This window comes from Erpetoichthys calabaricus, chromosome 10 (genome assembly GCF_900747795.2).
Source record: "Erpetoichthys calabaricus chromosome 10, fErpCal1.3, whole genome shotgun sequence".
Lineage (NCBI taxonomy): Eukaryota > Metazoa > Chordata > Cladistia > Polypteriformes > Polypteridae > Erpetoichthys > Erpetoichthys calabaricus.
In genome coordinates, this window is record NC_041403.2 from 31,545,677 (window position 1) to 31,569,306 (window position 23,630).

Genomic DNA, 23,630 nt, shown 5'->3' on the forward strand with positions numbered 1-23,630 from the left:
TGTTGTTGTAAGTTTATAGCATCCAGTAATTCTGAGAGTGTCAGACGTTTGTCCAGTTCCTCTGCACTAAGAGTATCTAGCTGTAGTAATACATCAAACACTCATTAGATTATGGATTATCTTCTTTAAACCGAATAGAATATAAGGATTTATAGTATTCTCTATATGTGTGAGTTATATTTTTATGGTCAATAATTAGTTTGCATGGAGATGAATTCTGTACCATTCTCATCGGCTAAAAACAGAGGGTTAAGACACCAGCTACGGAATGAGTGTGTAGGGAATAGTGATTTAAGCTACGTAATCAGAGATGCATGGATGGAGATAACAATAGCGTTATACTGGCAAGATTTGATAGTAATAATAAATTATTATCAAAAATAATTACTTCTGGAGTAACTCTGATGAACTGGTGAGAAGAAGGAATATGCTCTTGAGTTTTGATTTAAAATTCTCCATGGCACTGATAAGTTATGATCTATTGCAAACTGTGTAATTATTTTGGCAGTATTAGATGTTATCATCATTGTAGTTGAAGACTTGTCCAGGGGCCTCATGTATAAATGGTGAGTACTCACAAAAAGATAGATAGATAGATACTTTATTAATCCTAAGGGGAAATTCACATACTCCAGCAGCAGCATACTGATAAAAAACAATATTGAATTAAAGAGTGATGAAAATGCAGGTGAAACAGACAATAACTTTGTATAATGTTAACGTTTACCCCCAAAGGGTGGAATTGAAGAGTTGCATAGTGTGGGGAAGGAATGATCTCCTCAGTCTGTCAGTGGAGCAGGGCAGTGACAGCAGTCTCTCGCTGAAGCTGCTCTCCATTCCACTCCAATTACATTTGGAAAACCAGAAGTTGCTGCGAATTGCGCTTTGATGTTTCACAGTTTAACCACAGTGTAAGGAAATCATATATCTGGATGAGTGAGCAGGCATTACATCATATATAGCTGGAGCACCTATAAAAACCAGGTAGTGGGGCAAATAGCAATAGTTCCTTTAAAGATAGTGAGTTACCACAAATAGCCATGTAAAGAGAAGAGAATCTATCTGTTGTGTCACTCGGCACTGATGCTACACTATAAAGGCACCTTTAGAGAATTAATTTCCTTATGTAAATAGAATGCATTTCCACTCTATTCATGTGCTGCTCTATAGTCTACATAAAGTGTGTCACATTATGCAGGTATGTAGCGTCCTGCTTACCCGTGCTTGAAGAGATGTGGTATGAAGAACTTGACCGTGACCCACCAAATAATCAGGCAAACTGGACAGTGTTACAGTTTCATTTGAATGTAATTAGCAGAAAGTAAAAACAATTAATCAGATGTAGCATTTATTTTTTAACCAATTAATTTAAATTGTGGTAAATATCACATAGTACAGCCCTTAAATGCCTTAGTTCACTAGCCACATCTCTATACAGCAATCCACTATTGCATTTTGTGACTCCAGAACAGCCTCCATCAGCACACAGCCAGATGGTTGCCCAGCGATTTCCAAGGCAGCTTGTGTCTGAAGATGTGCTCGGCACAGCAGCATCATCATCCACATGGAGTTATGTCATTGGCACGGAGGTCAGCATTTGTAATATTTTCTGAAACAGAATAAACAGACGGTGGGTTACGACTAAACTTTTCCCGTTGAATTTGATATCTGATTGCTTCTTTTTTATTTCGGGAACTGTGTGCGACTTTCTAAACTTGAACTTTTGAGTGTTTCTGCCATGCTGTATCACTTTATAACTTCCTTTTCTTGCTTATACCACTGCTTAAGCCAACAAATAGTACATTTTTCTTTGCCTTCACTGCGCATTTGCTAAAATTCTTTTTTGTATGTGATTTTGCCATTGTCTTTTAACAAAACAGTCCCTTTAGTAATGTAAAAAATGACTTATTGGTTACTGATATATACATATATTTAACAGAATAAATTTCAATATATCAACAGTAAAAATAACACTGGTCTACAAAAAATATTTTTTGTTTGCTACTGGAAACTTCAGAGCATCTCTTTTTTAAGGTTTTTACCCTGATTCCATATATGAAATCACAATAAAGCTAGCACGACAGGTTTTTGAAATACACATCATTGCCATTTCGACACTTTTGAATATCAATATAATATATCAACACGATATCTGGAGTTTGGACTCTGTCCCACCAAAATTATTTGATGTGTTTATTCTGAAAACAATCCAGAAGACGATACCAGAGACACATTAAAATATATTTATGTCAGTTTAATTTATAAAAGTGAGGTCAGCGTGCTCCAAAATATTTGAGGCACTCGCTTTTGCACTTGTACTGCACATTCGTCTCTCTTTGCAAGAACCAACAGTAGTCACCCATCATGCTCGGAGTGAATTTTCCCCGATATCAGTTTTCTATCACCTTTATATATTGATGAAATCTTTCCCAATACTCATCGCTGACATTGCCCAGATTTGGTGGAAAAAAGTCAACATGAGAAAGTTTAAAATGCATCTTCAGTGACATTCTGGCATCCATAGGCTTATATGCTTTTAGCTGGTTCTCCACAAGCTCAGCATTATTCTCTGCTCTGTGGATATTCTGGACAACCTGCACGAATGCTTCCCATGCTGCTGATTCAGTTGGCTTCAGTTTCCTTTTGAACTCATCGTCAAGCATCAGTTCAGGGCCAACAAAAACCCCTTCCTTAATTTTGGCTTGACTTTTCTCGAGACCAAACTTATTTCTTAAATGCATTGCTGTTTCTGTCCATCGCCTTGACAGATTTTCAAAGTAATGGTGAATCTAACGAACGAAATGTCCTGAAATGCAATGTTATGTTTAACAGTAAAACCTCTACCTACTGCACCGTCATGTCTGAGTTGTGTCATTATGCTTTAGAGTCATACTGTATAAGACTTGATAATCAGTAACAAATATTTTTTCTGCTAATTAAAAATGAATAATTAAAAAAAATTAACAATGACAAGGTAAACAACTCACAGCTGTTAGTAACATGCGGCGAATTCATTTATCTCAATGGTATCCCTAGTGGAATTACCGGTATTTATCAAAATGATTACCCGCCTTTACTGTCCAGTCACCCTAGTTGTCCAAGACCTGGAATATCATAACTAAAAAATGGGATGTGCTGGACGAAAACAGTTTTCAGATTTGGAGTCAGCAAGTGAAACCTGTTAAAGTAAAGGTGAAAGACTCCCAGTAGTAAAATGTTTGTTGACCAGTGTAATAAATGGCCAAAAAGGAAACAGAGTGCATAGTTATGACATATGTTGTATCTTAGACAGACCAAGTAGCAAGCAGAATTCTTTTTGCATTACTAGAACACAACATGACTCATGTTCTCATTCTGGACGATGTCAGGAACAGTCTTTTTAGCTCTTCCAATTCTTAAGGAGAACTAAAGTTTCAATTTGGCTGGAAACAAGAGGCTGCATTTGATTTCAGCTTTGTGTAAGCGCTGTGGTGCTGTGGAATGCAGCTTGTTTAGCAGTTGTTGAAGGGGAGAAATCTGGGAAAATATGAATGCAGTTATTTTCAACCATTATCTCCTCTTTCTGTCTGAGAATCAACATCAAATTTTCATCGAATCATAGTTTGTCAAATCGGATAATCAAGATTCTCGGCATTTGAACCACATATGCGATAAATTCAATTAAAAGTCCTCTCCAGTTATTTTAGAAAATAATTTATCTATTAATTTCACTGAGTTTGGACTTTCATGGTTTTCTGGGAGACCTTTGATTCTAATGTTGTTCCTTCTATATCTATTTTCCAAAGCAGCTAATTTATCACTTAGCACTTTGCATTCAGATTCCACAGCAGATGCCTTTTTGTCAAAGGCAGATGTCGATTGTTCAGCTTCTTCAATATGAGTTGTAAACAGCCCGCGCTGAGTGAAAAGCCCATATATATTGAGTCTAGAAAACATGATCAGCAAGTCTTTGATAGGCTGCAACAAAATGACAAAAGAACGGCCGCATTTTTTTCACACACACGGCGCAAGACCTTTTATTCGAAGGACACGAAGAATTTCAAGATTTAATATACACAAGGGGTAACACTGCAAAAGCAGCCCAGACCAGAAAAGACGGCTGGCAAAAAGTGGCCAAAAAAATTAAACGCTAAGTAGTGTACATTGTACTTACTGAATGCAGCGTTTCATTTCCTATGTGTCAGATTAATTATTATTTAATATGTCATAATTCCAGATCAAACGTGAGCACAAGGAGAACATGGGAACAGGTTAAAGTGAAGTACAAGAATATACTTCAAACTGGTAAATATTGGTATATAACTATTTAAAGAATTGTTGACATAAAGAATCATATATAATATAAAAAACATTAATTTTAAAGCTAATAAGGAGGCAGACAAGCAAAAAACAGGTGGAGGTCCACGCGGCCCAGACCTAACCCCTGCAGAAGAGTTGGCTCTCCAGCAAAATGCCCATCGCCCTGTTTCTGAGGGCATTCCAGGGGGAAGCTCCTCCTCAGAACCAGTGGCAGGAAGCAGTGGTCACTTCATTTCAGGTAAAGGATGGTCATTGCATATTTGTCCTCCATGTGTGCCATAGGTATGTTCCAAATAGCCCTCTTTTTTGTTGGGTCAGTTGCAGGGAATATCATATCCCTTGAACCTGTGTCTGACCAACGAGATATTAACGAAGGTCAAATATTTGATGAAGACACTGTGTCTGATTATTCATCAGGAGGAGAGGTACATTTTCCAAATAATGTTTGATCAAACTCCACTCTGATCAGTTCCATGTGCCCCAATCACATTTGGAAATCCTGGTAATGAGAATGTTAGGCTGATTGTGGGATTCTTTATGGAACTGTGGGTGTTTTAGCCTGTGTATTACCTACCTGCAATGGCATGAAACGCCTCTTTTATTGTCTGCACATGCAAGTGTCCAGGAAACACAATGAAAACCTGAAGGAAATGTTTCAGAGCCAAACAGACTTTACGAATTGCCTGGCAAACTGCACTTTTCGATAGATGTTCCGCATCACCTACAGTATATAAAAAAGTGCCGCTTGCAAGAAACCTCAAAGCAATGCCTACTGTCTGTGTGGTTGTGAGAGCCCGACTTCGCCGAGTTTGACTTCGAATATACGGAGCTAATAAATCTTTGAGGTACAATATTCCCCCTCGGCTAAAGCGGTATCTTTCGTACAGAATTTCCTCCGGGGGCAATAAAGGATCTTGCCAATCGCGCAAAACCCTCTTTATATGTAATTCTCTTCATCTAATTTGCGCACCAATATCAATTGGTCGCTCATTCATGAACGGCGAAGCCCTGACTGGATGACTTCCACGCACCGTCACTGATTACGTGTGTAAACTAATCCTTGTTTACGTAGAACAAACCTGCTCCGAGCAGGTTTGCGGATTTGGATGTGTTGCTATGACAACACTTCCAGCAAGAGTTTCAAAAAAACGACAGATCCAGGATCAGGCCAAATCGTCAACAATTACATCCGGCTAAGCGAGTAATCCACGTACGAAAAATACCCCCCTGATCTTTTATTTCTTGAAGCAGCTTGTCCATTCTGCTCTCTATTCTTCTGTTCATTCTAATGTCAATTCTGTCTGTTCCCTTGTGTATATCCTCATTTACGTCATTTATTTTTTCCCTGAGTACAGCTTTCAGCTTAGACGGCTCGTTTTCATCTTCTCCATTCTTCAAGAGCAGAGTTACATATCTTGTTGGAGTAGATTCCGTTGACTCACAGGGGATGTTGGTAGTTGTTGACAGCAAGAATAAACAGGCCATAATCGGTTCCAATATCCTGTCTGAGATAAGTGAATTCTCGTTGCCCACCTCACTCGCAGTATTACTTTCATGTTTGTTGCTGGTTGGAGCAGATGCTGCAGTGTGAGGTCCTGGTTCATCCATCCCTTCACCTGTCATTTCCAACTCTGCGGCAGGCTATAACATGAATTTGAGATCAGCTTAGACTTTAATGTACCTGTAGCTACCTTTTCTTTCTCTTTCTGACAGTTTTGATCTATCAGTTTTCCCAGGCTGACTAAACACGGGATATCTTGAATAGATAATAAAAAAGCTAAACAATACCACTGCCTGTGAAGTATGGAGGAATATTTCGGACAAAATTAAATAAATAATATTCCTCCATAGTGAAGCACCATCCTAGACGTCCATCTCTCTCAATGGACGTGCACTGCTCTTGGTGGTGAATTTCCAGGAGAGGCTGGTTATGTGTGTACCAGAATGATCAATGAAGTGCTGAATATGACACAACTTGTCATCAACTCATGAGGAAGGCTTGCAGAAATATTTGTAGTGCACCTGATCATCATGTAAGTCACCCACTTACAAGAATATTATACTTTCCTTCCCTTCTCTGCTTTTTGATTAACAAGTCTGGCATGTCATTTTTTAAAGCCAGGAATAACTGGCAAATGTCTACATCCATCAGAAGAGTCTCACTTCCTCTGCTGTCAAATTGTTATTTATGTAACAATGACCAAACAAAGTCACCAACTGAGTAGGAGAATATCGATATCTCAACCAAACAGGATGCTTCAAGGTTAAATGCATTTTGGTCGCCGATAGCACACATACTTTGTATTGTGCTCTGTGCTCAGACTTTACATAGTTAAGTACAAATAAGACAGTCTGGCGTGCTGTAAGTAGCCATCTTTAAAAGCAACACCCAAGTTACAATCATACTTGAAGAACTGGGTCTTTTGTTTTTGTCAATTTATTTCTGATTAGGAAAATATTGCATAGACCAAAGATCTGAAACATATGGTAGTCCTCCAGGCTTTGTGAGTCTGTAGTTTATTTGTAAGAAATTAAAAATTCGTAGTCTCAGGCATCCAGACTATTTGTCCACCCATGCATTAGTGATCATCTATGTATGAGCACTTGCTTTCAAAAGAATTTATACCCCTCCTGCATTCAGTTATTTTTCCTGTTTCCTGTAATTGGGATTAGCAAAGTATGAATTGTGAGGAAAGAGTGCACAAACAAAAAAAATAATGAAATCAATAAGGAGATATTCACAGGATATCTCAGGACACTGTTTACACTTATAAAGGTTACACGTAATTTTACCGTAAGGTCCTTCAATGGGAAAGGGTGCCACTGGTGTAGCAAGACTCAGATTTGTTAGCACAGTAGTTTTTCTCTAGTTATTTATTCAAAAAGGGACAGGAAAGATAACAAACAGTGATTTTTGAGCTAAGTGATTGTTTACTTTTTCCTGTTTCGGCTCAGTGTTAGTTTGGTTTTACCTTCGTTAATAATTACTGAAAGAAAAACAAAGCCAGTGGGCTGTATGGTATGTGAGTTTATAAAAAGAGATGAGATGAGAGGTCTCATTTCCAGCTGAAGCAGTGTCAAAATGAGGAATATTTTTACATCTTTATTAATCCTGGCATTTTGCACTAGATATTGCACATCTGTTACCAGCCCAGGCAAAGGTAAGCTGCTCTGAGCTTTCTGTAGAATGGTGTTGAGGTCAGAGTTTGACATGCGTTTAGTTTTTTATTAGCAAGAAGTACTGAGATTAACTGCTACATCTTAAAATAATTAGTTTGGGTTGAATATAATTGATAGTTGATGGTGTGTAAAACAAATGTCAATATGGAAACAGAAAACAAGTAAAACTCTTGCAAATAAACTTGTTCAAAGAAAAGATCTGTGAGCATTTATATGACCTCTGCTGGGGTCCACTTGCTTGTTTAATTTTCACGCTGGTTATAATCTTTTTTGAAGCCTTAAAATAATAGTAATTCAGTCATTTTCTAACCTGCATCGTCCTGAACAGGGTCGCAGGGATCTGCTGGAGCTTATCCCAGCTAGTACAGGGCACAAGGCAGGGAATAAATCCTGGACAGGGCACCAGTCCATCTCAGGACATACCCATCCACACACCAAGCACACACCAGGGCCAATTTAGGATCACAAATTCACCTAACCAATAGGATCTCCAATATACACAATCAGCTTTTTGGGGGTTTTGCTGTATGCTAAATTATTGATCTATATTGGAGACTTCTGTGAACAGAATAGTCACCTTTAACAGCCACCTCAATTTAGCTACCATCAAATGTCATGATGGTTGGTGTACTCCTCTAAACCAACTTTATTTAGATTAAGTTGTATAATTGGGAGGGTGAGAAGGTCCTCAAATCTTAATTCCCTCTATGATCAATCAATTGTTGTAAAATATAAAATATAGTATATATATTGGAGTCCCGATTGAGACACATTACCTGCATTGTGACGGACAGTCAGTTACGGCACTACGGCCATGATTCCCTGAGGGTGGTTCAGCTCACAGGATCCTCAGTTTTGAGGACTGGACGGCTACACCAGGCCAAGGGGGAGCCCACCTTGCTGCAGCAGATAGATTGAGTCACTGCAATTATTGTATATAGCATCTGAACTTATTTTTCTTGGTTTTGATAATGTCCTTCCATTGAACTGTATATATTTGCAAGATATCACTATAAATAGTTATCGGTACATCTGGAATTATCAGAATTTTGTTTTTTGAAAGAATCATCATTGTCTCAGTTTTCCCAGGCCCTGGTCATTTGCTTACGGCTCCAGGTGCCTGTAGTCTGAAATTGTGCAATGGTGAGATTGCATGGGGCACCACAAAGATATTTTGAGTTACTTGGAAATTGAAGAGGAAGAAGTACTGCTCAAATTAAATTGGCATAAATCACACAAATATCCAGAGCCAGATAGCATCTATCCTCAAGTGCTTAGGGAGGTAAGTGAGTTCATATATAAACCCTTGACGCATTTTTTAAGAAAGTCGCTATGGACAGAGAAAATTACTGAGGGCTAGCAAATATTATCTTGCTATATAAAAAGGGTGAATCGGGTAGATGAAGTAACTAAACTCCAGTAAGACTAATGTGCACTACTGGTAAATCATTGGAAGGAATTATTAAGGAGAAGATTGAGCATCACATGGTCAGCATAGGAGTTTTTATGAACAATCAGCATGGGTTCAGAAGAGGGAGGTCATGTTTTAATAATATGGAATTATTAGAAACTTAACTATATGATCAGAGTGGTATTATTTATCTTGGCTTTCAGAAAGGAAGTCCCATATGAAAAGTTGGGGATCAGACTAAAAGAATTAGTTCAGGGTGTGGTGTGTAGATTGGTGCAGAATTGGATAAAACACAGAAAGCACAGCGTGATTGTACAAGAAGCTGCTGTTTTTAATACATATAAATGATCTGGATAGGAATATAAACAACAACAAGCTGGTTAAGTTTGCAGATGATCTCAAGATGCAGTAGGTAGATTGGCAGATAATCTAGAATCTGCTCAATTGTTACAGAAAAATTTTGGCAGCATACAGGCTTGGGCAGATTTTTGGCAGAAGAAATTTAATGTAAATAAATGTAAAGTGTAACAGGTGTCTGGTCATATTTACAGGTAATCTAACTTAGACTCCATTAAAATATCCGACTACGCCACCCAGTTTTATTAAGAGACTGGGAACTCTTGAAATTTACAGAAAATAGCACACAGGGTTCTTTAATTTGGTCGGAGTAAACACACAATGAAAGACACAACGGTAATTTCAGGAAAAGCAACAGTACCTTCTATTACACAAGACAATAAAGTAAATTAAAAAAATAAACGAACATAACAAAAAAAATATAATAATATCAGGTGCGAAATTCCTTTAAAAAGGAAAGCACACAGTCCATACTCTTAAAGTCTGTTAAAAACAAGAATTAGAGTATACAACCTTTAGTGGTGCAGAGTCCAGTTTGCGCACTGTTACCCCATCACTTAATCGTTCAACTGTCCACGGATGCACTCTGTTCAATGGACACTCAATTCCCAAAAGAAGTTTTGTCAAATCGTTGAATGCTTGTCAGCGTCTCTTCACCATTCCTTTTTTGCACTCCTGGCTCCTTGTGTTGCTGCGACCTAGGCACATCTCATTTCTCGTCTGCCAGCTTTGCCTCTAATGCACTCATTTCTAATCCTGTCTATCCTTGTCACACCCAATGCAAATCTTAACATCTTTAACTCTGCTACCTCCATCTCTGTCTCCTGCTTTCTGGTCAGTGCCGCCGTCTCCAACCTATATAACATAGCTGGTCTCACTACTGTCCTGTATACCATCCCTTTCAATCTTGCTGATACCCATCTGTCACAAATCACTTCTGACACTTTTCTCCACCCATTCCACCCTGCCTGCCCTCTCTTTATCACCTCTCTTCCACAATTCCCATTACTCTGTGCTGTTGATCCCAAGTATTTTAACTCATCCACCTTCGCCAACTCTACTCCCTGCATCCTCACCATTCCACTGACCTCCCTCTCATTTACACACATGTATTCTGTCTTGTTCCTATTGACCTTCATTCCTCTCCTCTCCAGAGCATATCTCCACCTCTCCAGGGTCTCCTCAACCTGCTCCCAACTATCGCTACAGATCACAATGTCATCAATAAACATCATTGTCTACGGGAACTCCTGTCTAAGCTCGTCTGTCAACCTGTCCATCACCATTGCAAATAAGAAAGGATTCAGAGCCGATCCCTGATGTAATCCCACCTCCACCTTGAATGCATCCATCACTCCTACTGCAGACCTCACCACAGTCACACTTCCCTCGTACATATCCTGTACAACTCTTGCGTACTTCTCTGCCACTCCCGACTTCCTCATACAATACTACAACTCCTCTCGAGGCACCCTGTCATATGCTTTCTCCAGGTCCACAAAGACGCAATGCAACTCCTTCTGGCCTTCTCTATACTGACATTAAAGAGTCTTTTTCTGTTGATAAATGTCAAAAAAGCAAATTAAATTCACTGTGCTTGAATGTTGTATAAGAATAAAATGTGAATACTTTTTATAGGCACTGTATGTTCAATAATTCAATATTAGAACATTATAAAGCTACTTGTTGATAATGTAGCCTTTGTGAAGTTTGCACATTTTACGTGTATCAACATGGGTTTTCTCTGGGTACTTTCCTTTTCCACCCAGATTGCAATGACAACTGTGCCAGGTTAATTGGCCTGGTATGAGTGATTGTGTCTTTTAATGGTCTTATAACCTGTCCCGGGATGGTTGCTGCCTCACAACTAATGCTACCAGAATAGCCTCTGACTCTGTTTTATCCTGAGCTGTATAATTGGCTTTGTAAATTGATAGAAATACACATACAAATACTGATGTTTATATTTTTTTTACTGATTTGCCCCTGACCAGCGTTAAATCACTGTACATGCTGACCACAGATCATTAGGCCATGAATCCATTACCACTGTGCTGATTCACAAACTTCTTTCAAATGGATGTAGTAATCTGAACTCCTGTTTAATTTTACAAATGATTCAAGATAAGTATCAAAGATGACCTTAGAAACTGCATGCAGCTATGAGTTTTTAGTATATATACTATTATAATTCCTATTTTCTTAATTTATTATAGTACACACTGTTTAAAACATGTACACGTAACAGCAAATATCACTGGGACAATGTTACATCCTAGTGGATTTTTTGAAGACTGGCAATGTGAAGTTGGTGAAGGCTGTAGGGAAAATACTTTGAAAATTAAGAGAAGTTGTGAGTCATTGTTACAAAACAATCAAAGATGGGCATCCTTTATTACACCTGGCATGTGAACAGCTGAGTTCTCTAAGGCAAGACTGATTAGACTTCGCTGAACAGTTCATTTTATCAGTTAGGATCATTTACATACCATATTTTAAATATATTTGAATTTATACCAATTAGCACACAGATAAATGGTATGTTCTTTAAACATTCCAATGCCATTAAGTATTATCTGAATGTCCCAAAATAATTAAGCATTTAAAAGTCTAGGATAAATATCTTGTTCATAACATAAGGAGCTTTATATATAAATCATCAGAGAACAAAGATATAAAGTTAAAATGTTATATGATTTCAGCTATAACTTTATGTACTAGTATAAATGATGTCAGGATTAGACAAGCAGACAGATTCAAGCACTTGTTACACAATATAAAAACATACTTTGAATCTATCTCACTTCTTATTTGGTTATTTCATTATCCTCTGCAGTGCTTTCCATGACACAGTACTTTGGATGTGTGATGTTATTTGTGTATTTCAAAGTGAATACAATTCTTAATATTCTTCTATGTTAATATGATCTCATTGTTAACGTGCCAAAAAAAGTGAAACGCATGAAAAATACAATTTTATTACTGAAATATTAACTAAAATTAACAAAAAAAACAAAAGGTGAAAATCAGTACAGGGGTGGCAGCACTTACCCAAGTGCCAGCTAAGCAAACACTCTGCTAAGGTCTGTGCAGCTCCTCTTCAACAATTGTTGACTGTTTGCAGTGAAACATTAAGGTAACTATGACTTTTATTATTTCAGAAAAACCAACAAATTGCATTTCACCTGATATTTCACATGCACATATATTCCCTAATAAGACAACATATGCTGAAGAAGAAACGTTATTATATTCTTGTGAGAAGAGGTATAAAGCAATCACAGGATTTTGGTGGGGACAGACACAGTGTACATCTGGAAAGTGGCAACCCAGCCCAGAATGCATTAGTAAGTGTGCCTATTATATTTGAGGTTTTGCTGTTTTACAAAGCCTGTGCTACTTGTTGAAGTCAAATTTTTTTCAACTGATGAAATGTCTTTGCTACTTTAGTGAGCAGGTTGAATTTTGTCTACAGCATTTGCTTCAAAACGATATTCTTTGGTTGCCACTAAAGAGTCGTGCAGCACGTTGTACAGCCCATTTTTCTCTTAAACATTATTTGCTGATTTTTCAAATGAATATGTGCAGTTGAGTAAATGTGTGAAAAATATAAGCTTATATTTATTGTATAAACTTTAAAGCTTATAATTGCATAATTCGATCCCTGACTTTACAACAACAGAAAAACAAAAACAGAAAAAAAAACTCCAGGGAAGAGATACTGGAGAAAAGAATAAAATCTGTAGGGGTTCCAAGTTGAAAACACCACCCAGACCCCACTGGGCATTCACCCTAACATAAATTTCTTAAGTAGTTCCTTATTGTTTTTAAGCTTCGTCCTAAAAGGTTCTGTTATATCAGTGAACGACTAGATTCGAAAAATGGCCGGGAGTACAGACAAGTAACAGGAAAGAGTCTAAACCAGGTGATCGACGACATGACTGTTTAAACCAAAACAAGAGACCGAACCCTTGGTCAAAAATACAGAGCAAAAACAGCCAGAACCAGGAAGAAATATCCAAGACTATTAGAAAAAGCACTTCAAAAATAAGGGTTTGGTATTCTCACCACGAATAAGGAAGCAATTCTCCAGTTGACCTTTAATCCCATTAAATAATTATCCGAAGGTTGCAACCTCCAAGGACACGTCCTTAGTAACATGTAAAGCAGTCCTGATGACAGTAACAAAACATAACAGCAATAGTATGAAACAAATAGTTATATTTTTAAATGGTAGAAATTTCCAAAAACAAACATCATAATCATAATCAGGAACCACAAAAAAATCTTGCAAAAAATGTATAAAAAAATTAAAACAAACTAAAACCCTAATATATTCAATGCAGTGAATTTTGTCAACAGTTGGGGTATCCAATCTAATTCCAACACAGGTGGCTGCATAGGATTTTGATCAGATGGTGGGGTCTCAAAATGCCACCACAGAAAAAACGGAAAAAAAAGCAGAGAAAAATAGAGGTTAATAATGATTCAAATCCATGAAGAATATGACAGTTCTGTGCAGATGAATTAACTAACTGTGTAAGCCTGTGCTGTAAAATGCCTGGGCTCCTAGAAACCATGGATTCTGGCACTTCAATCAATCAATTGTATCGGTTGTGCATTAGCGGCTAAGCGGTTAAGGTTCTCTTTTCTTGGCGGTTTTGCTTTGCCGACTTTCTCACCTCTGTTGTTTATCAGAAGCTAAGCGAGTTTCTCTCTCCTCGGAGGTTTCATTTTGCCGATGTGCTTGCTATCGCTTGTCTATTAGCAGCTAACGAGTTTCTCTGTTTTCTCAGCGGTTTCAGTTTGGTGACAGAGTCGCTTTTTTTGAGGTTCATGCTGTAGCCTCACACTTCTGGAACAGACAGACACATACACTTCTACACATAGACGTTTATATATAAGATAGAGACAGACAGACAGACAGACAGATAGATTACAGTAATCCCTCCTCCATCGCAGGGGTTGCGTTCCAGAGCCACCCGCGAAATAAGAAAATCCGCGAAGTAGAAACCATATGTTTATATGGTTATTTTTATATTGTCATGCTTGGGTCACAGATTTGCGCAGAAACACAGGAGGTTGTAGAGAGACAGGAACGTTATTCAAACACTGCAAACAAACATTTGTCTCTTTTTCAAAAGTTTAAACTGTGCTCCATGACAAGACAGAGATGACAGTTCCGTCTCACAATTAAAAGAATGCAAACATATCTTCCTCTTCAAAGGAGTGCGCGTCAGGAGCAGATCATGTCAGAGAGATAGAGAAAAGCAAACAAATCAATAGGGCTGTTTGGCTTTTAAGTATGCGAAGCACCGTGGCACAAAGCTGTTGAAGGCGGTAGCTCACACCCCCTCCGTCAGGAGCAGAGAAAGAGAGAGAGAGAGAAATAGAGAGAGACATAGTTTGTTTTTCAATCAAAAATCAATACGTGCCCTTCGAGCTTTTAAGTATGCGAAGCACCGTGCAGCATGCCGCTTCAGGAAACAGCTGCACAGAAGGTAGCAACGTGAAGATAATCTTTCAGCATTTTTAGACGAGTGTCCGTATCGTCTAGGTGTGCGAACAGCCCCCCTGCTCAATCCCCCTACGTCAGGATCAGAGAAACTCAGCGCAAGAGAGGGAGAAAAGTAAGTTGGGTAGCTTCTCAGCCATCTGCCAATAGCGTCCCTTGTATGAAATCAACTGGGCAAACCAACTGAGGAAGCATGTACCAGAAATTAAAAGACCCATTGTCTGCAGAAATCCGCGAACCAGCAAAAAATCTGCGATATATATTTAAATATGCTTACATATAAAATCCGCGATGGAGTGAAGCCGCGAAAGGCGAAGCGCGATATAGCGAGGGATTACTGTATACTTTAAGGGAAAGTAGAGTTAAAATGCAACTATGAAAAAGACAAATTTGAAAAGTGTTTGTTTAGAAGTTAATTTCTTTTTAAATATGCCGTTGTGTTAGCCTAGTATTCCTGATTTTTAGTGCCTCAAACCAAAAGGCCACTTCACCACTTTTTAATGCTTCGCTCCTGTAATAATAAGCAGACCAGTGATTGTGGATCTACAGTTATGATTTGGAATGCAAGGAGACAGACACTCCAAAATATATAAAGAAGTAAGATTATTTTGAGCTTTATATACCATTTAATGTTTTTTAAAATAAATTCTAACGGGCACAAGCACATTTACATTTACATGTAATCAATGTAACATGCTAAAACTAGTCAGATGTGCTTAGATTTTCTATTACTGGTTAAGATTCTTTCTGCTGCATTATAAACTAACTGTAACTGATTTACTGTATGTCTTTCTTAGGTAGCGCTGTCAGGAGTGCATTACAGTAATCTAGTCAACTAAATATAAAAACGTGAATTAGTTTCTCAGCATCTTGCAGTGTTAAAGGAGGATGTGGTGTGCTCTGGGGCAGCTACTGTATATAATACTGTATCATTTGTGAAGCAGACCTTTCTTTCTCCTAGAAAACACTGAGTTTTGAGCCCAGAAGTGTTGCATTTTTTGAGTTTAAGCTGGAGATTTGTTGACAATGTGCTGAGGGTGGGTCTTCATATATGGTTCTTGTAATGTTACAGTGTTATAATGTGGCTGTGTTTCATGAAGAACACGATGGTGAAAAAATATGTTCAGAAATGTGATTTAATGTTTCATATTATGTGTTTAATTTAAATTTTAAGAAGACAGAAAACTTGAATAAAACTGCTTTGTAGTTTTTGCCATTTTTTAATATTTTTTTTCTTTCAAACAGATGAAACAATAGCTTGCCCGCAGCCACCACACGTGGAAAATACAGTCATTACAATTAAGCCTAAACTGTTTGTTGATAAGGACAAAGTAGAATATAAGTGCATATTCACTGGTGACACGCTAAGCAATACATGTGAGAAAGGAAAGTGGAAAAATAATTATCAATGTTGTGAGTACAATGATATTTCTTTTTTTAATACTGTAATTATTTTGTTACTAGCATATCCCTATTTACATTGTAATGTAAATGAGGCAAAATCAGCCCATAAATTATACTTTTATATTGTAAATGAACTTTTTAAATAACTGATAAGAAATTTAAATAACTTCCATTACACAAGTTCCTCCAGTCGAGTGTTGTCATGTTCCTCTCCCAACTCACCTGTACTTAAGTAGACCTGCTTCCTTTAGGCAGTACCCAGGAGCAACTTCTGGTGTCATAAGACCGTCTGTTGGAAGCACTTCCAAGTTAGATGGAAGTCCCATGAAGTAGGGACCATTAATATCTTCAGCTCCCTCTGGCGGCACCCACAGATCCCAACGGGCCCATTCCATGATACTATAGTTCTCAACATACCCTGTGGGTACCCGTAGAGGTACCGTAACCCAGGGATGCTGCCATCTGGTGCTTTGGGGGAATAAATAACCCAAGTAAGTTGTCTTCCCCTGTCCTTCCATTGTACTGGCCTCCAGGCCTGGTGAGGATCCTTGTTCAGTCCTGGTTGAGATGCCAGTCCCTACATGCCATCCATTATGGGCTGTAATTTGCGCTGGAGATTTTTTAAACCAAGTTTGATGATGAGTTTAGCTTCTTCTTTTCCATTTTAAATTTAAAGTCATCTTTCCAGCAGGCCACTTTCTGTTATGACAATAGTCACTTCACTATGCTTTCATAAATACAGTCATATCAGGTCTGTCTAGATAATTTAAAAACTATATAGATTTATTGGTAACACTGAATGTCTAAAACTGCAGAATGCTGCATGGTTTACAAATAAAAGACTGGAAATGCATGTTCAGTGTTTAATTTCCCATTTCCTTATAAATATCTACTTGGTTTTTTACCCTGAGATTTTTGTCTAAGTGTGCTACAAGCCGAGGATCCTGTGGCCTTAAGCCTGCAAGTCACATTCAGGAGCCGTGAGAGTGTCAGAGGTGTTACAGGAATGATGCAGTGCTTGTATGTTAACACATCCCAATATTGATAGAACAGATGTCAGTTTACCATTTCGTATGATGGAACTGTTTGATCAGGTTAGGAGGATTGAAGAAAGGATGGATCTGATGGCTGACTCCTTGATGGCATAGGAGGATTCTCCTTAAGAGTAAACTGACATAACTTTATCTGGGATTGAAGAATATGTGGACATGTGGGCTGAAGATGTCCTAAAAGAAACTACTTCTTGTTGTAAATGGAGAGAAATGAAGTGGGAGTTAAAATTGCAGGAAGTAGTATGTCAGAGTGTCCAATCCGGGTGGCAACCATTAAGCCATTTAACTCCAGCAAGGCCACCCATACTGAGATCTGTTGATTTGCATTATTCATCACTGCAAATGGACTTCCCAAAGATTCAGGAATCATACTCAAATGATGATATTCTACAATTCATAGAACAGGGGGGATGCATTTATGGAGTTTCACTCTCTGAGCCTAGTGAGCTAATGGGGGTCCTGACCACCTCTTTGCTGGGGCCAGTAGGATGTTGGTGGCAGGAAGCAAAAAGGCATTTTTGGATGACTTTCTCCTATCAAGCTATTTTGAAGAGTTGGAAGGATGATTATGGGCAATGAAATAGCAACATGGGCAGTTAATTCAAGACTTTGCAAAAACATTTCAGGTCTTAGGTTTAAAGTGGACACCTGATATAACTGATCAGGAGATTTTGCATCACATATTGGGAGTATGGAACTTGAGGCTGGCTGGAACACTGAGAAGTATTGTTAGAACAGTTACTGATGTGGTTATGCTGGTTCCAATGTTTAACCAGGACTGGGCAGCCAAGAGAAGTTTTGGGTCTTTTAAGGCAAGCTCTGTTAAAACAAGTTGCCCAAGCACTGACTCCTAAAGAAGAGAAACAACCAGGCCAGAGGTCGACTTGCAACTGTGCTAAGGAAGCCGACCTTCTTGGTGGTGTCTGTCAAGTTAGCAGATGTGTGGGATGAAGCTGTCATTAATAAAAGGCACTTTTACAGTGATGCACCTCAGTATGTGGAAAAAAATTAAAATCCTTAGATGATGAATTAACAGGTGACCCGCCTGTCAAGTTTATATTAATAATGGCACAGGGGGTGTTGCTTTAGGTAAGGTTCCCAATATCTACCAGCTGCAGCAGACTGTACAGAGAACTGGGACCTTTATTTTAGATGATGCACATCCTGCCATGGATTTGCTATTAATGTTTGATTTTGAGAGAAAACGAACTGAAAATTTTGGCCAGCCACTCTCTCAGTTCTTCATGGCCAGTGCCACAGAACAAAATATCATTAACCAGCCAGAGGATTTACAACCATTATTACTCAGATGGCTGTCATTGTAGACAGACCAGCTGGGGACCACTCACATGGTCACTTGCACATCTGTATAACTGATGTTGCCAATTAAACATCATGCATATTGGACATCACCACAGAAGATACAACTTATCTGGGTAGAGCTGTCCAAGACACTCTGAACTGACCTTATTGTGCCATTTTTATCTTATCGGACATTGCAGCTCTTTTGCACCATCTTGATATGGACATCAAAATGGCAGGATGCATTGGGGTGATAGAATAAGGCTTATCAAGCACCTCCTATCTTGGCACAGCCAGATCCACAGCTCATCTGCATATCGAAGCAAGCAATGTTGGGCTTGGGGCGATAGCTTGGGCCTTGGAGAGGACATCTTCCAGGTTAATCAGATTTGACCTGAAAACTGAATGAATTTACATTCCAAGTGCACCACCAGAATGGTTGCAGAAATGCAGTGCCGGATTAATTGTCATAGATGCCAAGGGACACCCTAGAAACATCTGTGGCTGTGGTGAATCTCCTGAAGTGCCCCATGACTTACAGATAATTGCTGAAGATCAGTCACCTTGTTCCAATTGTCAGGTGTGCAGGTGAAGAAACTGACAACAGCATATCACCCTAAAACCCACATGACAGAGCAGGAAAACAAAACTTTTAAAACCATGATTGCCTCTTATGTGGTCAGATTTATCTATTATATCCTATGCAGAAAGCACACCAGTTAATCTTATTACTTATTATAATACATAAAGGTAGATGCTGGATTGAATGGGACATTTAAAACATTTTAGGCCTTAAACAAAGACAACTGTCTAAGTCCCTAATAAGGAATTTTCAGTTTGGATATTGTGTGGGTAAAAATAAGGTGTACATTTGATTATAATATACTGTATACTGTTCAGGGGCAACTGGGCGACAGACAACTAGGTGAAAAGACAACTCGGCAAAAGACAACTCGGCGAAAAGACAACTGGGCGACAGAGAACTCGGCAAAAAGACAGCTCAGCGAAAGACAATTCGGCGAAAAGACAACTCGGTGAAAAGACAACTTTATCAGTTAGGTAATTGATAGGTTCAAAGTGATTTTTTAATGATATTTAAATGACAACGTGGGGTGCCGGAAAATCCACATAATCACCTGCTTTATGAGAGTCCCAATACATTGAGACTAAAGATATTCCATAAGCCGTACTCGCAGGTCACCTTTTTTATTCTAAATAACATTATCATATGATTACAATCAATACAATTTATACAAAGGAATAGCAATTTTGGTTACAGAAGATAATGTAAGATAGAGTTTGTTCCATCTGCAGACTAAAGTTTGTTTGTCAATTATATAAATTTATTTTCAACATTTTAAATACAATACAGTTTATTTTTGTATAGCCCAAAATCACACAGGAAGTGCCGCAATGGGCTTTAACAGGCCCTGCCTCTTGACAGCCCCCCAGCCTTGACTTTCTAAGAAGACAAGGAAAAACTCCCAAAAAAACCCTAGTAGGGAAAAAATGGAAGAAACCTTGGGAAAGGCAGATCAAAGAGAGACCCCTTTTCAGGTAAATCACATTATCATTTAAATATAATTAAAAAAACTATTACCTAACTGGTAAAGGATGTCGCCGAGTTGTATTTCGCCAAGTTGTTTCTTTGCCAAATTGTCTTTCGCCGAGTTGTCTTTTTGCCGAGTTGTCTTTTCACCGAGTTGACTTATTGCCCAGTTGCCACTAAACCACTGTATACATATAATGTGTGATAATTTAATTTTTTAAACTGCCATGTAGTGTTGCCTGTGTAGGTAAAATCACATGTTTGTTTGATCACAAGGGGATAGGCCATCACAAATTTATTGAACAACACCAGCTAACCAACAATGCTATTTAGAAGTGCTAAAAAGATTACAGGATTCTGTTTGAAAGAAAAGATCTGAACTGTGGTCTGATAAGTGAATGATCCATCATGACAATGCCCCAAAGCCATGATACACTCAGGGCTCACAACGTATTGACTACAAAATTGGACTATCCATCCTATTCACCTGACTTTGCAACTTGTGACTTTTGGCTGTTCCCAAAAATAAACACTGTTATGCAAGAAGAAAGATTTTCGGACACATGACAAAGGAACTCAAGGGTATTTTAAAAAGAGTACCAGGTATGTTTCAGGAAATGGCAATGTCTTCTAACTAAATGTGTATCTGTGGAAGGAGATTACTTCAAACATGTGGGTGTTATAGTTTTCATGTTTGAGTGGTAACTGCGGTTCCTTTTTTTTTACTTTACTTGTTCTGTTTTTGGAAATATATATGTTATTACTGAGTATTATTCTTATTTAGATTATGTTTTTGTTTACTATATTTAGGCTTATATTGCCTTAGGATGAATATATTTGAATTTTTCTAATATAAACACTGTTTTTTCATTATTTGAATCTGTTCTTGGATGACATTCTTTTTCTTTTTTACAATCACCAATTTTGGGACAGGAGACCAAATTAGTAATAAGGTTCTATCCTTTTTGCAAACCTATTATGTAGATCCTTTACTAAGGTAATTAGTTTTTTTGAGTGATGTGGTCCTATCATTTTAATTAAAAGGATATTCTATATGTTATTTGCCTCATGAAATTTGTAGTGATGGCTGAGAAAAAAAAAATCTCATGTTTTCATGAAAGAACAAAGTTAACAAAGTTTCTGATAAATATAGAAATATATGGTCACTAGATTTATACAACAGGAAACTGTATCAAAACGTTTGTAAATAAATTTGACGTTATTCATGTCACATAATCTACATGGAAAGTCATCCAGTCTTATGCTCACAACATTCTAAATACACAAATGTTTACTAAAATACTGTTAAGTTATTCACTTCCAGGAAAAATGCTCAGAACACACTTCGACAGCATTTCAATTGAACACCTGCCTCCATCCCTCCTTTACTGGTCACAAGTCCAGCCCAGTAACAGCTTCTTCAGTTACTAACTATCTTGTGATATCAACAGTGCAATTTCACTGAGAGACGTGTACAACTAAAGATTAAAAGTTAAAGGATATGAGGGAAATGTTATCAGGAAGAGAATATGCCTCTTACTCTTGGGCATATCCAAGATGTTTCAACAAGCTGAAGGTCAATTTGCTCGTGCAGTTTAACAGAGTGCCACTTAAAAATCCCACATTACTCCAGTTATTGATATGAATATGAATGTAATGAGTTCGCACTTTGGTCAGCGGCTGTTGTATGTAAAGTGCTTTATAAATAAAGTTGACTTGACTTGACTTGACAGGAATGAGATTGACAGTTCAAATGCACATTCACGTCTGATTGCGTTCCATATTCATTCACTGGAGCATTTTTTTAGTGGTGGCTGATCTAACAATATTTTTTATTATTAAAATACATGTGTTTGGAATGTTGTGATCATTAAATTGGACAATTTAACATGTAGATTATGCAACAAAACATAATTTTTTTAAATGATTTTTTAATATTGTTTTTTATTTTCCAGCATTATTCACCATAGACCTATATGCTATGAGAAACTTTGTTTTCTCCATTCTGCATGAAAATATAAGATACTTTTTTTCCTCAGCCATCACTTCAAGCTACATACACTGAGTAACATATAAAAACATCATTTTTGGGTGGAGTATTCCTTTAATATGACACGTTTTCCCATTACTGTACAGTTCCTCTGTTCAGATGAAGTACTACATTTGTAATATCTGTCTAACTTTTCTGTATTTCTTAATTATTTCAAGCTAAATTTTGTCTTGTGCCAAAAATATTTGATGGATTTCCTCAGCAACCATCTAAAAAGTATATATATGGTGAAAAAATGGAATATGAATGTAATAAGGATTACAAGCGGTCTGATGTTGCCCCAGAATGTACCAGACAAGGGTGGAAGCCCATGCCACAATGTACAAGTAAGTAGTTATATCATATTGACATTTTCTGATTAAGTAAGGCAAATTGAAACTATAAGCTGATACATTTCACCATTTGACGCTTTTCTTCTATTGGCATCTCATTCAGGGTGGCCTCATGTCTTGACCCTGATGCTGTCATGTTAGGCAAAAGCACCAGTTATTTTTTAAATCATGACCCTGCACCGGTGAGGCAGATTCTAAAACTACTTAATGGATGGGTGACTCTCTTTCAGTATACTGCCTGTTATTTTTAGAATTCCAGGCATTGGCCCAGATTCTTTATGTAACTTATGAAACCAAGTTTACATTTTGTTTATCCAATTTATTGCACATTCCCCCTTTTGTCCCTAATTTTGTCAGTTTTCCTTTTAGTCTTACATCTCATTTCTGTACCACTCTTTCCCTCTATTAATTAGAGTACAACTATATTTTTACTGTACAGTTTTAACAAGGGGTAAAGTGACAGTTACCTCTATGTCAGTAAGCACACTAAAAACACTAAAACTGATGCATATTAAATTAATGAACTTGGGAGTATCTTAGTATAAATTCTCAAAAACTGTATCAAACAAACCATTTAAGATGAAGGATCTGCCAAATTTTGCCATGAAGCAAAAGAGGGGCATACAAAGAATCTTTATTAATAAAAATATCAATTTCACAAAAATTCTCATAAACAAAGAGGCTCCAAAGAGCTCAAAAGGCCCAGAATGAGTTACCAATCCAAAACTGACAAGTCCCATAAACACAAATACGGAAAGCGAAGTCAAAGCAGACATGAGATCATAAGGACAAAAAAAGGAGAATCATTAATCATAATCATATTCACAAGAAAATGTACCAAAACTAATAACCACAATGAATGAACCTCAATGGCTGTGTGTGCCTTCAGCCTTTATAGAGTTAAGGGCTGTCCCTGGACTGTGATGGACAGGTGGTCCAGCGTCTTGGGGAACCTCCCACAAAATACAACAAACATCTCAACACAGGCATGGATACTTAGAAATAAAATTATGAATAAAACGAACAAAGACCTGGAATAATGCAAATAATTAATAAAAGTATCAATCAACTCTATATGTATAAAATCCTCTGCCTAAAAGTGCAATGGTGATGTTTTTATGTCACATTGTTTGTCACGCTTTAAATCAGGCTTATTTTAAAACCTACATATATATGTTT

General features: G+C 37.7%; 2 protein-coding genes and 1 long non-coding RNA gene across 6 annotated transcripts in view; all 3 read left to right on the forward strand.

The window, feature by feature from the left end:
• The window catches only part of LOC114658913 (complement factor H-like), a 249,862-nt gene that overhangs the window by 200,923 nt on the left and 25,309 nt on the right, over positions 1-23,630 (forward strand). The window lies entirely within an intron of this gene.
• LOC114658914 (coagulation factor XIII B chain-like) overlaps positions 1-23,630 on the forward strand; it is a 180,826-nt gene that overhangs the window by 70,656 nt on the left and 86,540 nt on the right. The window lies entirely within an intron of this gene.
• LOC127529497 (uncharacterized) lies at positions 7,138-8,721 on the forward strand. The gene is made up of 2 exons (XR_007936159.1): positions 7,138-7,460; positions 8,560-8,721. It is a non-coding gene; the product is annotated as an uncharacterized LOC127529497 (long non-coding RNA).